General features: G+C 42.9%; 1 protein-coding gene across 1 annotated transcript in view; it reads left to right on the forward strand.

Annotated features, from left to right (window-relative positions):
• Window positions 1-17,300, forward strand: part of LOC126195562 (neuropeptide FF receptor 2-like) — a 410,293-nt gene that overhangs the window by 198,904 nt on the left and 194,089 nt on the right. The window lies entirely within an intron of this gene.

Below are 17,300 nucleotides of genomic sequence, written 5' to 3' on the forward strand. Positions count from 1 at the left end.
GGATTCGAACACGGGTCTTCTGTTCCGAAAGAACAGACACGACATCTACAATTAAGGTGAGGACGACCAACTGATCACTTCAGTGCAGATGCAGACCACTCTCGAACTGTTACGGTGCTTGGCGATATGCGACGAGTAATGAGGATGATTTTTTTCTTTCTGTTTATTAAATTTCAATTCCCCATCTGAGGTGGGCTGGCAGCAGCATAGGCGCAGCTCTTCAGCCAAGAGACAGTAAGTACATAACAGGGACACATTTAAAACAACATAAAGGAGAAAATGCGGCGAAACAGAGATATGAAAACGCAGTAACATAATGGAAGATAGCATAAAAATGGGGGTGACGGTAAAAATCGAGATAAAAATCTAAAAAAGTAGTGTACACAAACAACTACATACTGTGACGATTAAAAGAACACAAGGCGAAGTATGGCTCGAGCATAAAAGTTGCGATGGTCGGCGTATCACAGAACAATCAAAGGCAGCAACACTATGTACAAGTCCAGCACACAATTAAAATCACAGCACTTGAAGTCACTGTAGAACAGTAACGAACACAACACTGAAATAGCACACTGACCACGAAGAACAAACTGGGAGGATACAAGGGAGAAGGAAGGAAAGGGAGACATGAACGGACAGTGCTACGGGGGGTGGGGGGGTGAGGGGGGGTGAAGGAAGGGGACACAGGGTGGGGGGCGCATGGAAGACGGCCAGGGAGGGAAGGATGGGAGAGGGAAACAGCTGAGGAAGAGGTGTAGAGACTCGGGGGGGGGGGAGGTAAAACTGCTCTGGGGGAAGGAGGGAAGAGGAAAATGGGGGCCCCTGGGGAGGGGGGGAACATGGTCAGGTTACTGTTGGTAGGAAGGGCAGACATCATGGCGAAGTTGATCATCCAGGAGGGAGAGGTGCTGGAAATTGTCCTGATAAAGGTGATGGAGGGTGTGGAGGTGGAGAGAGTGAGGGATGCAGCGATGATGGACAGCAATTGGGCGTGGGGGGGGGGGTTGGAGAGGAAGGAGGACACCAGGTGTTGGGGGGATCAAGCCTGCAGACACAGTTTAAAGGATACAGATATGGTGGAGGAAAAGGAGGTGGGGGAAGAGGATGTCCTACAGGAGCCATGTGGGGGACGGGATATGGAAGGAAAGGCAGAGGATGGGACGTTCTGGAATCTGAAGGGCCTTGTAAAAGTAGGTGGTGTGGAGATCCAGGCAATGTTGGCATAACAGAGGGTAGGACTGATGAGGGATCTGTAGTTGTGGAGAATGGTGTAATGATGCAATCCCCATGTCGGGCTGAACAGAAGTTTCAGGAGGCAGAGGTGGGTATGGGCTTTCTGTTGGATGGTCAGGAGATGAGGGGTCCAGGTGAGGTGACAGTCAAGGGTGAGGCCAAGGTGGGGGGTGGGCTGGATGGGATGATCATAAATGGTTAGGTAGAATTCATGGAGGTGGAAGGAGCAGGTGATGCATCTGATGGTGATTGCCGGGGTCTTGGAGGGGTTGATATGAATGAACCACTGGTTGCACCAAGTGGGGAACTGGTCAATGTGGGTTTGGAGGGTGTGTTGGGACTGTTGAATGGTAGGATAGAGAGCCAGGAGGGCGCTGTCATCAGCATATTGGAGAAGGTGTACAGGTGAGTGTGGCTTGGTCATATCGGCCATGTACAGGAGATATAGGAGAGCAGAAAGGACGAGCCTTGGGGGATGACAGCGTTGGGATAAAATATATGGGAATTGGTATTGTAAGGGTGACACAGGAAGGACAGTGTGAGAGGAAGGAAGTGACCGGATGGGCGAAATAGTTAGGCAGGGTGTAGATTTGGAGTTAAAAGAGGAGACCGGGATGCCATACAGAGTTGTAAGCATTGTCCAGGGAAACAAAACTGATGGAGCGACGGGAGTTAAGTTGGAGGGAGAGAAGGTGGATGAACTTAAGGAATTGATCTTTGGTGGAGAAGGAGGGTCGGAAGCCACACTGGGTAGGGGGGTGGAGGTGGTGGTGACTAAGGTGATGATGGATACGATGGGAGGATGGATTCCTTAGATGGAGGTGAGGCAGATGGGACGATAGGAAAAAGCGATTAAAAGGCGGCTTGTTGGGACAAGAATTTGTGGGAAGTCCTCCACGGGTCAGTGTAGAAGCTGGTGGAGAGGATGACGTTGTATAAATCGGCAAGGACGGTCAGGAAGGAGAAGGGGCGTCTTCTGAGGTGGTGGTAGGTGACACAGTCGTGTCCAGGGCCCATGTTGCATTTCGTCTGGAGGATTAGTTTAATGCCTTGTGCTGCGATTGGAATGTTGATGTCAGAGGGGGGTAACTGCCCCAAGTACTGGAGACTGGGGACGAGTGGAGCGACCGAGGTATCGGCATGTTCGATGATGGTGGGAAAAAGGGAATAATGAAAGTGAGTGTCATCAGTGATGTAGAAGACCTCGGAAAGGTGGGAAGAAGTGGTTGGCCTTACTGAGGTTGTTGGGAAGGGGGCAGTCGTTATGGAGAAGGGGATAATGGGGGGCAGAATGGAAACCAGTAAGACCATGGAAGGAAGACTAATGCTTGGGGGAGTTTATAGGGAGGGTGGCGTTATGTACAGGTCTGGCGCCAGTCTTGCCATTGATCTGCTGAAATGAGGTTCCGAAGGTGTGCTGAATTTGCTGGTGGTGGTAGAGTGTAACCTTGTCATGTGTGGGCAAGAAGGATTGATAGTGGTGGCGAGATTTGCAGAGGAGGAGGATAATCCATGGAGGGAGAGTGGGACTGTGGGGGTGGATGTTTTTAGTAGGAACATGGGCCTCCACGGCGTCAGTCCTTCTGAAGGAAGGACGAGGTGTGGAGGATGTCGTCTGAATGGTGACAGGTGGTGGGTGGCAATGGATTCCTGGTAGGCATCCCAGTTGGCTAGATGGTGGTCATGGACTACCTTGGGAGGGGGTGCAGGGCAGGAAGCCGGAGGTGGGTGGTGAGCAGACGTTATGGTGAGAAGGACGGGGAGGTGGTCGCTACCTGTGGTTTTAAACATGTCTATGGCGATATGCCGAAGGAGGTTGGCAGAGGCAATGACAACATTGGGGGTGGTGTTGCTTTCAGGGTAGGTGTGCTGGGGATCAGGACCAAGGTCACCTTGGATCGTGTGGAAGAAGTGATGCCACCACCGATGGGCGGCAGGGAGTGGCAATCACACAGGTAGAGAAGGTGTAGTCAACGTGGGAGATGAAGTCATAGGGAATAGGAGCAGTGGAGCGGACATAGATGGTGGCGCAGGTGACGGTGAGGAAGGAGAAAAACACGTTGATGGTACGGTGTTTGCTGGGGCTATTGATTAGGGGTTGCGGCTGGACAGAGATGTGCTTAAGGTGCCCGATGGCGACTCCACCCTGCACTCAGGGGCCAGGTGCATACGTCCTGTGGAGGATATAGGGAGAAGCGCGGACAGTATAGTGGGGCTGGAGAAAGGTTTAATTCAGGAGTAAGGTGTCGACTTCGATGATTTGTCGTGGAAAAAGGCACCCTGAATAACGAATTCACGGTATCCAGGTACTGAAGGCTTCAGTATGTTAATATCGATACATCTGATTGTCTATACATGAGGTGCATATAGGACCTGAAGATGGGATAATGAAATGCCGAAACTGGTTGTCAAATTAAAATAAAATAGCTGCTCAAAATCTACAGCTGTTTGGCGATTTTCCTTGGTAAAAATTCAGTCGAAAAGTGCCACCTGCTTTTAATATTGCTGCGATTTTTAGTCTTCCAAGAGTGTACACATAATTTTATGCTTTGGTGGCCTCTCTCTATCAACTGGTGTTGACATACGAATACCACATTTTCATCACTTCTCAAGGACAAAGAACAGTTTGACAGGGCACAGTGTTGAGAACAGTGCTAAGAACAACAAATTTACAGTACACATGTGAAAATAAAGGAATTTTTTGATTTCGACAGATGGTGATGACATTCTTCGAGGAAAGAGGATCCTCAAGAATGATATACGCATTATAGATGTCGTAATATGTATAAGCTGCATATCCACTGTATAGGGAACATGCATTTACCTGGTTTTGCTTAAGACGAAACCTGAAGAATTCGATCCATAAAAAAAAAAAAATGGTTCAAATGGCTCCGAGCACTATGGGACCTAACTTCTGAGGTCATCAGTACCCTAGAACTTAGAACTACTTAAACCTAACTAACCTAAGGACATCACACACATCCAAGCCCGATGCAGGATTCGAACCTGCGACCGTAGAGGTCACACGGTTCCAGACTGTAGCACCTAGAACCGCTCGGCCACATCGGCCGGCCGATCCATAAAAGACAGAGTTCTTGAGTCACTGCTAAACTATATACACATCGTGTCTCATAAGGAATGGTTAATAGTAGGGATCAAACAAGGAAAAAGTCCAGTAATCATGGGCTCTAAATTGCATACCTTAAGAATTGCGAGCACTTATTTAGCTTCGCTACTGCGAAACACATCTTTTCTACTGAACAAATGCTAGACATTTTTTCCTTGTTTTGCTCCACGTCATCTACTCTGGAAATATGGAAAGCAACGGGCTTGCAGCAGAAGCGATTTGTTTGACAACATCTGATACGAAAAAGTGCTTGCAGCTCTTAAGCAAGTAATTTAGAGCTCTCTTTTCTTGCTGCAAGTGTTCGTTGCTGTCTTATCCGTGGATATTGATTTCTTTTCCTGAGACATCAATTATTTAACACACTTCGTAAGCTTATAACATCCTTAGTATTAAGAAATGGTATACAGCAAATACTATTCATTAATGATGGAAAGCGGTAGTTGATCTGAGACCAACAGCTTAATATTAAAATATGTATTTGCGTTTTTCTCGTACATAGCGTTTTTAGGTGTGGGATCATTTAAAAATAATCGACTTAATTATCAAGCTCTTACAGATTTTACAGTTGAATGGTCGATTTACTGATTCATATGATTTGGAAACTGGAACGTGTTCGGATGAAATTGCTGACGGCAGCTGCTCTTGAGGAGTGGTAGAGAACTGAGAAGAACGGGTGTATTACACAGCTCCGCTATACATCCAGCACTACTATAGAAGGCTGTGCCGGGCGTCGTTGCCTATTATAGGAGGCAGTGCGTGGACGTTTGTTGCCTCTCGCTACGCCAGGCGCTATCCACACCACCGCTATTACCGGCCAGACGGAGAGGGAGCTAAGAGAGCGAACGGACTTGCTGCAGCTGTACAACCGTTCATCGAGTCCTGCCGTTACGAACTTTATACTCGCAAGCTGGAAGCAAAATCGGTTCGCCCACTCCGCACGTTGACGCCATTGAGACGGTATTTCGCACAACAAGCTGTGTTCCGCCGCAATGAAGGAGCCTACGCAGCCTTCACGTCCAGACACGAAACAGCCGAGATTGCGCGTGATGCAGCTGGTGGCAGCCTTGCAATCTAAAGGCAACTCTGCTGAATCTTCCCTGCCGTCGGACTGGGCCGGTGACGTAAGCACTCACCGATCTCGTTACCGAATTTGGTGCCATCTACACATGTTATTAATACGAGGAGCATAGAAAGTAGTTTCATTTTCACCTTTCATAAGCTTCATAAGCTTCGACCTGAGGACTGAGTGGACAGTTCACCGTATAAGTCCGTATTAAATGATATTACATTAATCAGTAAACGGATCGAAGCCATCTGTTCACTCTGTGACCATAACGGCAACGAACAGAAGGCCGAGATGATAAAGGTCCTTTTCGAAAACTGTTTTTCAGAAGATCTTACCGTAGTACCTCCTTTAAATCACCGCACGACATCGAAATAAGTGACCATGGACTAGAAAAGCAACTGAAATCTGTCAGCAGAGGAAAGGACACTGGACCTGACAGGATCTCAGAAGAAGTTAGATTATGCGAAAGAACTTACCCCTCTTCTTGCAGCAATGTACCGCAGGTATGTGAATGAGCGAAGTGTTCCTGATGATAAGAAAAGAGACAGGCCATTTCAAAAAGTGTCGTCGAATAGACGCAACAAACTATAGGCCTAGTCTCTCTTGCCAGTCCCTTACAGAATTTTGGAACATGTTTTATGCTCGTTTATCACGACACCAGTGGAGAAATACTCCTATCAGAGCACAAAAAATTCGAATATATTCGTGTTTATTTAAAAGACTCTGACTGAAAAGTGGCGTACCAGCTGCCTTATTCTGCTTCCCTAAAAAATGTTTAGGCGTGCTAACATATTCGCTCTTTTTTAAACATGCAAATTACATGAAACTACCACAGGCTCTCATAACTGTAACTCACTCATATCCACTAGTCCATTGCTGTAACTCGTTCGTACCCTTCCACTCACTCATACAGAGCAACTCGTTATCATTATCTTTTTGTGTGTCTCTTTTATTGTCTCCTGTGGCACAGGAGTCTGTCCTACTACTACAATTTCTTCTCACTGTCTCCACATACTCTCTGTTACTGTTAATATTTCATTCCTTCCTACTGCTGCTCTCTCTCTTCCTCGTGGTCACTGTCATAAATTTTGTATCCTATTATCACTGGCTGTCGCCCACTTTCACTCTACTCCCCCCCCCCCCCCCCCCACCTCTCCATCGCACTGTCTCTTTCACTATTTTCCTAGCACTGTTCTGATGCAGTCAAGTGTGTTCCGATGTGTCCCTCTCTTTGCCACTGTCTCCTTTACTCTTTTTATAACACAACCACTATCGACTATCCTCCAGTATTTATTACTTTTCCCTTCTTTGCCTCTGTCTCTGTAACCTCTCCCAACGTAAAAAAGCTCGAATATGTTCGGATGCCAAAATTTTTGGGAAGTTTTTAAAGGTACTGAGGAAGGTACAATGAGGCAGCTGGCACAAAACTTTTCAGTCAGACCCTTTTAAATAAACAAGAATAGCAAGTTTCAAATGGTTCAAATGGGTCTGGGCACTATGAGACTTAACTTCTCAGGTCATCAGTCCCCTAGAACTTAGAACTACTTAAACCTAACTAACCTAAGGACAGCACACACATCCATGCCCGAGGCAGGATTCGAACCTGCGAGCGTAGCGGTCGCGCGGTTCCAGACTGTAGCGCCTAGAACCGCTCGGCCACTCCGGTCGGCCAATACATCAAGTTTGTTTGTGTGGCCATACTCTGCAGAAAGCATATAAATACTTGTTTTGTAAATAAAACTAGCAACAGGAAAAGGCAGTTTTCTTTACAAAACAAGAATAAACAAGAATATATTCGCTTTTTTTGTGCTCTGATAGGACCATTTCTCCGCTGGTTCTCTTCTTTTCCCTGGTGTAGCAGGGCATGTAACTCGTGTGAAAAGAAATGTATTGGTCAGTAAAATTTAAATAGTTTAGTTATGTGAAACCAAATAACGCAATACTAATTTTACACATCGTTCGTGTTTTACGCGCAAGAATATTCTGCATATGCTTCAGTACTGCAACAAGGGGCTCCCAGACGACAATGGAGAAACTTTGAGCACATTTCTTCGCGCTTATTTTACGTTTACAAATAGGTTAACTTTAAACCTCGAAAACAGATAATGATGTGAAAAAATTTTCAAGACTGTTCAACGTCAGGCACTTGGAAATATGTCTTACAAATTTCCGTAATTTTCTTTGAACAGCCGTCTTGAAGTCCTGGACAGGGTTTTGGTCCGCAACGGCATCGAAAAACCAGTAAAAAAAAAGAACGTACTTGTTCGGTTTTACAAGGAACCACTCGTGAACTAATAGAGCCTCCAGAAGTCCCGTCAAGCCCATTGTAGATCACATCAAATGCAAAAAGAACCAACCGATTTGCTCCATTTTCCTAAGCAGGAATAAGTTTGTAATATTTACTCTTTGACGCTGTACTGTAGGATAGTGACACTAGGAGAATCTTTACGTTGGGTATACATATGGTCCCTATCCAAAGCCCTTAACCCTACTGTTTTTATCACCGAAAGAACCTGAGGTTTGAGCACCGGAAAACATCGTTTATACGCACGGCGTTTTGGAATGTATTACGTACGCATGCTGTCGCATGCATACCAATTTCCTTTATAGGAATCAACATTGGCTCTCGAAAACAGATATCGGGTGAAACCCCTCTCGTACCATTCGTTCAACACACCCAGAAGGCGGTAGATACAGGCGCTCAGAGATGCTGTGTTTCTTCACTTCCGTAAGGCGTTAGATACTATTCCGCACTGCTGCTTAATGTACAAAATATAAGTGTATCACTGGAAGCAGTTACTTCCATAAAATACGCAGAAAAATGCGCGCGAAGTAATGTAGAGCGAAAAAACCATATAAAATCAATTGCAGGAAATGTAGTCCGTCAACAAAGGCGATAGATTACAAAACCTTCGTTCTACGAATGCTTGCATATTGCTCTTCAGTATGCGATCCGTACCAGACAGAAGTGACAAAGAAAATTAAGAAGACCCAAAGAAGAGCGGGTTAATTTAGTAAGTGCGAAAGAGTCGCGGAGATCCTCAGCTAACCCCAGCGACAGACGCTGAGACTGAGGCGTTCTGCATCATGGTGTGATTCATTGGTGCAGTTTCGAGAGCGTATGTTCCTTGAAGAGTCAATAAATATATTGGTTCCTCCTGCTAAATCTCGCGGAAAAACCATGAAGATAATATTAGAGAGATATGAGTCCAAACAAAGGGGTACCGACAATTGCTCTTTCCGCGAACCATTCGGACTGGTATCGGAAAAGGGAGAAACGACAGTCGTGCGCAAAGCACTCTTCACCACGTACCGCAAGGTAACTTGCTGAATACAGGTGTAGATGTTCTGGGAGAGGGTCTGACGGTGAAATCGATAATTTGTAATACACTACTGGCCATTAAAAATGCTACACCACGAAGATGAGGTGCTACAGACGCGAAATTTAACCTATAGGAAGAAGATGCTGTGGTATGCAAATGATTAGCTTTTCAGAGAATTCACACAAGGTTGGCGCCAGTTGTGACACCTACAATGTGCTGACATGAGGAAAGTTTCCAACCGATTTCTCATACACAAACAGCAGTTGACCGGCGTTGCCTGGTGAAACGTTGTTGTGATGCCTCGTGTAAGGAACAGAAATGCGTACCATCACGTTTCCGACTTTGAAAAAGGTCGGATTGTAGCCTATCGCGATTGCGGTTTATCGTATCGCGACATTGCTGCTCGCGTTGGTCAAGATCCAATGACTGTTAGCAGAGTATGGGATCGGTGGGTTCAGGAGGGTAATATGGAACGCCGTGCTGGATCCCAACGGCCTCGTATCACTAGCAGTCGAGATGACAGGCATCTTATCCGCCTGGCTGTAACGGATCGTGCAGCCACGTCTCGATCCCTGAGGCAACAGATGGGGACGTTTGCAAGACAACAACCATCTGCACGAACAGTTCTATGACGTTTGCAGCAGCGTGGACTATCAGCTCAGACACCATGGCTGCGGTTACCCTTGACGCTGCATCAGAGACAGGAGATCCAGCGATGGTGTACTCAACGACGAACGTGGGTGCACGAATGGCAAAACGTCATTTTTTCGGATGAATCCAGGTTCTGTTTACAGCATCATGATGGTCGCATCCATGTTTGGCGACATAACGGTGAACGCACATTGGAAGCGTGTATTCGTCATCGCCATACTGGCGTATCACCCGGCGTGGTGGTATGGGGTTGCCATTGGTTACACGTCTCGGTCGCCTCTTGTTCGCATTGACAGCACTTTGAACAGTGGACGTTACATTTCAGATGTGTTACGACCCGTGGCTCTACCCTTCTTTCGATCCCTGCGAAACCCTACATTTCAGTAGGATAATCCATGACCGCATGTTGCAGGTCCTGTACGGGCCTTTCTGGATACAGAAAATGTTCGATTTCTGCCCTGGCCAGGGCATTCTCCAGATCTCTCACCAATTAAAAACGTTTGGTCAAACGTGGCCGAGGAACTGGCTAGTCACAATAGTCCAGCCACTACTCTTGATGAACCGTGGTATCGTGTTGGAAGCTGCATGGGAGCTGTACCTATACACGCCATTCAAGCTCTGTCTGACTCAATGCCCAGGCGTATCAAGGCCGTTATTACGGCCATAGGTGGTTGTTCTGGGTACTGATTTCTCATGATCTATGCACCCTCATTGCATGAAAATGAAATAACATCTCAGTTCTAGTATAATATATTTGTCCAATGAATACCCGTTTATCATCTGCACATCATCTTGGTGTAGCAATTTTAATGTCTAGTAGTGTATAAGGAAAATTCTCCTGAGATAATCTTCAGCGAGTAATGTTAGTTGAATCAGATAATTTTAAAATTATGATTAACTAATGTAACCAGCGAAAAATTTAGTAAATTAATATTATCATGCGCCGGCAGACAGGAAAATCCGAATCGGGAATGTGTTCCACATGGAAATTGCAAACACAGACGCACCTTAGTCCTTTGAACGTGAATAAAAATCTACCGTGCTAAGCATGCCTGCTGGAAAGTGAGGCCAAGGCTACGGTGGACGACCTCTAACGATTAACAATAATTATGATATTAGATTAAAGCACAGTTGCTGTCAGGTTTCTCCAAAATATGGAAATGACATTTGTTGGTTTACCTTTTGTTTTATATAGGTATCATCTGATAATCACGAATCTTTTCTAACGTCCAGCCGGCCTCTGTTTCCGAGCGGTTCTAGGCGCTTTAGTCCGGAACAACGCGGCTGCTACGGTCACAGGTTCGAAAAAAACTGTTCAAATGTGTGTGAAATCTAATGGGACTTAACAGCTAAGGTCATCAGTCCCTAAGCGTATACACTACTTAACCTAAATTATCCTAAGGAGAAACACACACACCCATGCCCGAGGGAGGACTCGAACCTCCGCCGGGACCAGCCGCACAGTCCATGATTGCAGCGCCCCAGACCGCTCGGCTAATCCCGCGCGGCTCACAGGTTCGAATCCTGCCTCGGGCTTGGATGTGTGAAGTCCTTAGGTGAGTTAGGTTTAAGCAGTTCTAAGTCTAGGGGACTGATGACCTCAGATATTAAGTACTATAGTGCTTAGAGCCATTTGTACCGTGTTGTCTAATGTAACTTCGACAAATTTTTTTGAATTTCATATTCATATTGGTATTACGAATTTGATGTACGTTCTTGCAGTTGTATACATAATTTAATAAGCGTAATCGTAATGAGGGATGTTTCTGTTTGTTTCTCACAATTGTAGTTGTGTTTCCTTGTGTGCAACTTGTTAGTTATGTCTGGGGAACTACGCTGGTCGAGAGCAAGAACGTACATAGGTTGGTCTCCAACTGGTTCCAAGCGCTAACAGCAACGTCTGGATGCTAGAGAGTTACGCCTAGTAGCGGTTTGGTGATTAACACTGTATTTAGGTACAAATAACAGCGTAAAGTCAAAGTTCTTTTACTTTATACTTTTACAAATTATGTATTCTTAAATATTGTTTAGTGGTTATTGCATTAACTGTTAGGCATTTTCTATGCTTCTTTCCGTGAAGCTGAGGGTGACTGCCAGGAGACGGGAACCTTTTATCTTCTAGTCGTCATTATGCTTTATTGTGATCAAGATCAATAAAATTTACGAGATCGTGCTGAAAAGTAATGCCTCCGAAATTTTATTCCGTTCTCAAGAGCAGTTGTGGTATTAGATGTGAATATTACTCGGTCGACTTTCCCACTTCGCTAAGCAAGTTGCAACCCTCTGCCGCTAGCGGGCTCCCAGCTGTAGCGAATAACATGATGGCGTGTAACGTAACTATGTCGGTGTGCTGCGAGATCTTCAAAAAACTGAAAGCATGACTTCTAAGAGATTATCCACACATGCAGCACCCTCTCTTCAGTGGGACAAAGCCAGACCACGCACGAGCGCTGCGAATTCTGCAACATTCCGACGCTTCGGGTTCACTGTCATCCGTCATTCTCCATACAGTCCCCACTTGAGCCCATTCGATTTTATCTGTTTCCCGACTTTAAATAACACTTTAGAGTACTTCATTTCGATAGTGATGAATCAGTGCAGACACAGCTGTGGTTGTGACTGCGTCGACAAAATCAAGCCGCGTGGTTTAAGGCGCCTTGTCACGGTTCGCACGGCTCCTCACGTCGGAGATGTCCCTCGGGCATGGGTATGTGTTGTTGTCCTTAGCGTAAGTTAATTTAAGTAAGATTAAGCAGTGCTTAAGCTTAGGGACAGAACCTCAGCAGTTTGTTCCCACAGGCTCATACCACAAACTTCCAAAAACAAAATCAAACTTTCTCCTGTGACGGTATCAACAAACAATTATACGAGATTAACTCACCAAGAGTAAAATAAAGGTAGCGGAATATAGTCGAATGAAATTATGCAGTGTTGAGGAAATTAGCTAAGGAAATAGGTAATAAAGGTAACAGACCCAATTTTGCTGTTTGGGTTGCAAAATAACTGACGATAAATGAAGGAGAGACTATTTAAACTGTAGACGTTTGATAGCAAGAAAAATAATCTGAAAAACAGATATTTACTACCATCGAATGCCAATATAAATGTTTTTTTTTCTGAAGGTACTTGCCTGGACTGCTACCTTGTACGCAAGTAAAAACTGGGCGATAAACAGTTCAGCCAAGAAGAGAATAGAAGATTTTGAAATGTGATGTAACAGAATAATTCAGCATAATAGATGCGCTGACAATGAGACATTGAAACGAATTGTGGAGAAAATAAATTTATGGCTTATCTTCATAAAAAGATGGAATCGGTTGATAAGAAATATCTTGAAGCATGAAGAATCGTTCATTTGGTAATTGAAGGGAATTTGGTGGTTAAAATTATTTAAGGAGACCAAAGCTTGATCACAGTAAGTGGGTTGAGACGGATCTAGGCTTCAGCAGTTACACAAAGATGTTGCTTCACATGTTCACCTATCGCTACAGTAATTCATGAAAATAGATGTGGTAATGCAACTTTAGAATAATCATAATATAGTTACACAAGACATAGAAAACACATGGTAATGCATGAAACATGATTTAATCCATAAATGCTGATAATAGTACAATAAATGAAACTGCATGGTAAACTAAGTAATGGAAAATAAATATTGGCCAAACGAGGAAAACAAATTGCACTGCATTAGGGAAGGGAAAAAAAGGATTGAAATGTTGTAGTGTAAATGTTTGAATAAATGTGTGTGTTGTCTCATGTGTAAAGGCTTCCTGATCAGCAGATTGCATATAAAAAAAAAAAAAAAAAAACATTTCTCTCTCTCCATTCAACCTTTGTAAAATGTCACTCACGTATTTCAGTTACTTCACTTCCGTCGACAAAATTCTGTAATCCCTTCTAACATATGCTGTGATATGAACATTATTTCTACTCTTAACTATAGATCATTAATCATAGTAATCTTTACTCTTATATTTTTAGCACTGCGCGTCGTATTCTTTTTATTTCTCTTAAACAACAACAACCTATTTGAGCTCATCGATACTAACTTAGTCCTAATTAAATTACTCTGGGGGACAAGGTAAAAGCAAAGTACAAGCTATAAAACGAGCGCACGGCAGTAAAGAAAATGTAGCCCAGAATCCGATGTGAAAGAAAGTAGCAGAGCCAAATGCAGTGTTATGTTACAAAACACACAATAAACAAAGCGTAGCAAGGGCATCACAACTAATGATCATTATGTATCAGTGCAGCTATTCACTGCGAAAAAATAAGTGTACACAACGTAACTATGATATGTGGGTCCTATACAGTGAAGAAAGAAAATAGAAAATTGTGGTAAAATGTCCATCGTGAGTCAGTCAAAACACAAAATGAAAAAACTTAATGTAACATATATAGAAAAATTAAAGAAATGTATCAGAAAAAGTAACACGTTAGACATATACACAGATAAATATGCAGAAAAAAATTCAATTGCAACTGAAAAAACAGTGTAACTAAACATCATCAGAAAAAAATCGCTTAAACGACTGAGCAAGAATGCCGTTGTGGAATCGTATTTGCTGCAAAGAAGGTTTAAATGAGCCAAAACTTATATCGAGTTGTCAAAATCTTCAATCATGTGTAGTAAAGACAGAGAAAATTTGCATATCATTCACAGGCAAAGAAAAATCTCAATCTACGAAGCCTATCCTTCCACAAAAATCTCCCCCTGTTCTATCTTTACCTCAGATTAACCCACTAAACCAAAATAACTCCACGGATATCTTAAAGCAAAAGAATCAGAAGTCCCTACGAAATCCCTAACACTTCACTCACTTACTCAAAACTCCTCCAAAATGATCCATAAAATCCTCATAAATATCATAACTTCAACCTCATACCATAATCCTCAAAAACCAAATAATCATCTCAAAGTATTCGTAGCATCATCATTATAAGCATCATCATGATCTCGGAAACCTCTATAATCATTCACTTATCTATTAAGTAATAAATACGTGAAAGAAAAAAAGATCTTGTGATTATCTGCAAATATTTGTACAATGTCATCATCCAGGTTCAATTAATTACCTGAAAATAAAGGCACTTTTACGTCGCTGTTTTATACTTCAGCATAAAATGGTCTAAACTCCATTGTAACTCATCATTGACGTTGCCAAAAACTTGCCTGCAATTAATTCTTTTTCTGTATGGTGCATAAAGGTGGTGAAAATTATTCATTTTTTTATGTTTTTGTACATTGCTCTTATGTGTTTGTTCTGTGTTATACTTCTGCATAGGAAATCTAAGTTCAATGGCTTATTGAAAATGTATGTTAATATGCAAAAAGAAAGTGGTATCTTGTGAGTGCAAGGGAAAGCATAAAAGAAACATAGTTAGTCTTATTACTGAAAACATACTTTAAAAATGACATGTTGTGTTATAAACTTATCTGTAATACATCAAGATTGGCATATGGCAGAAAATAAAAAAATAAAAAAATGAAAAATGGCACCATGAATTCTGCTAAAAGAATGTGTAACCTAAACAAGTAGAACAAGTATTAATGCTAAACGTCATAAAAAAGAGCAAAAAATGCGTTTGTTATTGGATAGTCGGAAAAAAGGTCATTCAATGAAATGCTTGACATATGCACCATGGTGTAATCCACAGGACTGCATTATATGTAAAGTTTCTATTTCAAACTCGTTAGGATGTACAATACCTTGAATCCGAAGAGGATCGTTCCACAGTAAAAAGATTTTTTTAAAATTTATGTTTGGCTTTGTGAGAAGGAAGATGAGATCTGATGAGAATCTTCTGACATATCTTGAATTCATTGTTTTTGCAAGGTGTCTTCTGCGTACGTTTCCTTTTTTCAGCTCCATTTTTGAAATTTGCAATGGCTATGTCAATTATTTGTCTGTGCCGTAAGTATGGACGAGGTACCAATTCTTTCATTCTGTCAGGTGGCTGTTTGCCTTTTTACATAGCATGGTGAAAGTAACGTGGAATCACTAGGTAAGGAATTAATTATCTCCTGAAAATGTCGATGTATCTGTCCCACTCAGTGTATTTACTGTGGCAATATAGTTTGCATATTTTGCCTATTTCTTTCATGAAATTTTCTGCCAGATTTGAAGCTGCATGATTGCGTGAGATAAAAATAGGTTCAATTTTTTCTACTTCGTAACATGCAACTCCAATGGCTGGAGCGAAATTGGGGACTGTTGTCCGAAATTACTTTGTCTACATGACCCACTACATTGAGAAAGTTTTATGACAAGAGCTCCTGAAACTGTTCTGGCAGTAGTCTCGTGAAGAGATGGAAAAACAGACAAATTTCTACGTGAGCTCAGCAGTCACAAAAATGTACAGATACCATGACTTACGGTAGTTATTGGCCCATATAAGTCGACAGCTGCTAAATGACGAAGTTTCACAGGAATGATTGGAGATAGCTGTGCATAATGGGAAGTAGTATCAGATTTAACTTACTGGAAAATTTACATTTGATCAAAATACGACTGATACGTTCTTCCATATTAAAAAGAAATAAGAAGTCTGTCTTATGTAATAGCACTTACATGGTCGGTAGCGAGCGTAACTCAAGAGAAAGTACCATATGAGTTTACTGACTAGATCTTCTGGTATGCAGACTAGCCAAGTATTACTGTCTGACTTCTGTCGTTTAAAAATGATGTTTTTTCTCACACGGTAATGGTGTCAGATGGTGGTATTAGTTTCCTCACACTACTGGTGCTTAATATTATTCCATGTATCATTTTTGTCTTGCTCTCTGGCAACGTCGTGCAAGGCTGAAGAAACATAGTTTTCGAAAGCTACCTGCTGGATGTATAGGAAACTGAAGCTAGAATGAAAAAGAATGTGTAAATAACTCATCTTGAGAGCCTCCCAGTCGCCGTGAGAAAGCTTCGGCTAGAAAGTTGTGTGTAACAGGAATGTGTACAGCTGTGATACCGAATTCTTGCAGAAACAAAGCCCATTTGCAGAACCGATCGTGTAATAATTCTGCAGACATGATAAAATGTACTGCGCGATGGTCGGTATATACTGTGGTATGTCTTCCCAGAAAAAGTGCCGAAATTCTTCGAAAGCCCAAACGACTGCTAATGCTGTGATGGAATAATTACGTTCTGCTGGTGACAGAACACAGCTGGCAAACGCAATGTTTTTAATGACTTTAATGTCGTTTTCTTCAACTTCCTGGAAAAGATGTTACCAATAGCTGTCTTTGAACTGTCTGTGGGGATGCAAAAGTCACGGGAAAGGTCAGGGTGGGAAAATACAGGTACCGGATGATCAACAAGTCAGTATAAATTTGAAAACTGAATAAATCACGGTATAATGTAGATACAGAGGTACAAATTGACATACATGCTTGGAATATGGGGTTTTATTAGAACCAAAAAAAGTTCAAAAAATTTCCGACAGATGGCGGCGCTTCATCTGATCAGAATAGCAATAATGAGCATAACAAAGTAAGACAAAGGAAAGATGATGTTCTTTACAGGAAATGCTCAGTATGTCCACCATCATTCCTCATAAATAGCTGTAGTCGAGGAATAATGTTGTGAACAGCACTGTGAAGCATGTCCGGAGTTATGGTGAGGCATTGACGTCGAATGTTGTCTTTCAGCATCCCTAGAGATGTCTGTCGATCACGATAACTTGCGACTTCAGGTAACCCCAAAGCCAATAATCGCACGGACTGAGGTCTGGGGACCTGAGAGGCCTAGCATGACGAAAGTGGCGGCTGAGCACACGATCATCACCAAACGACGCGCGCAAGAGATCTATCACGGGCGGGTAATGAGTAGGTGGGCAAATGTCTACAAGGTACAATACATATGTAGAATTGTGGACAATTGGGAATGTGAGTCTCACG

The sequence above is a fragment of the Schistocerca nitens genome, chromosome 7 (assembly GCF_023898315.1).
Source record: "Schistocerca nitens isolate TAMUIC-IGC-003100 chromosome 7, iqSchNite1.1, whole genome shotgun sequence".
In the NCBI taxonomy this organism is placed as follows: domain Eukaryota; kingdom Metazoa; phylum Arthropoda; class Insecta; order Orthoptera; family Acrididae; genus Schistocerca; species Schistocerca nitens.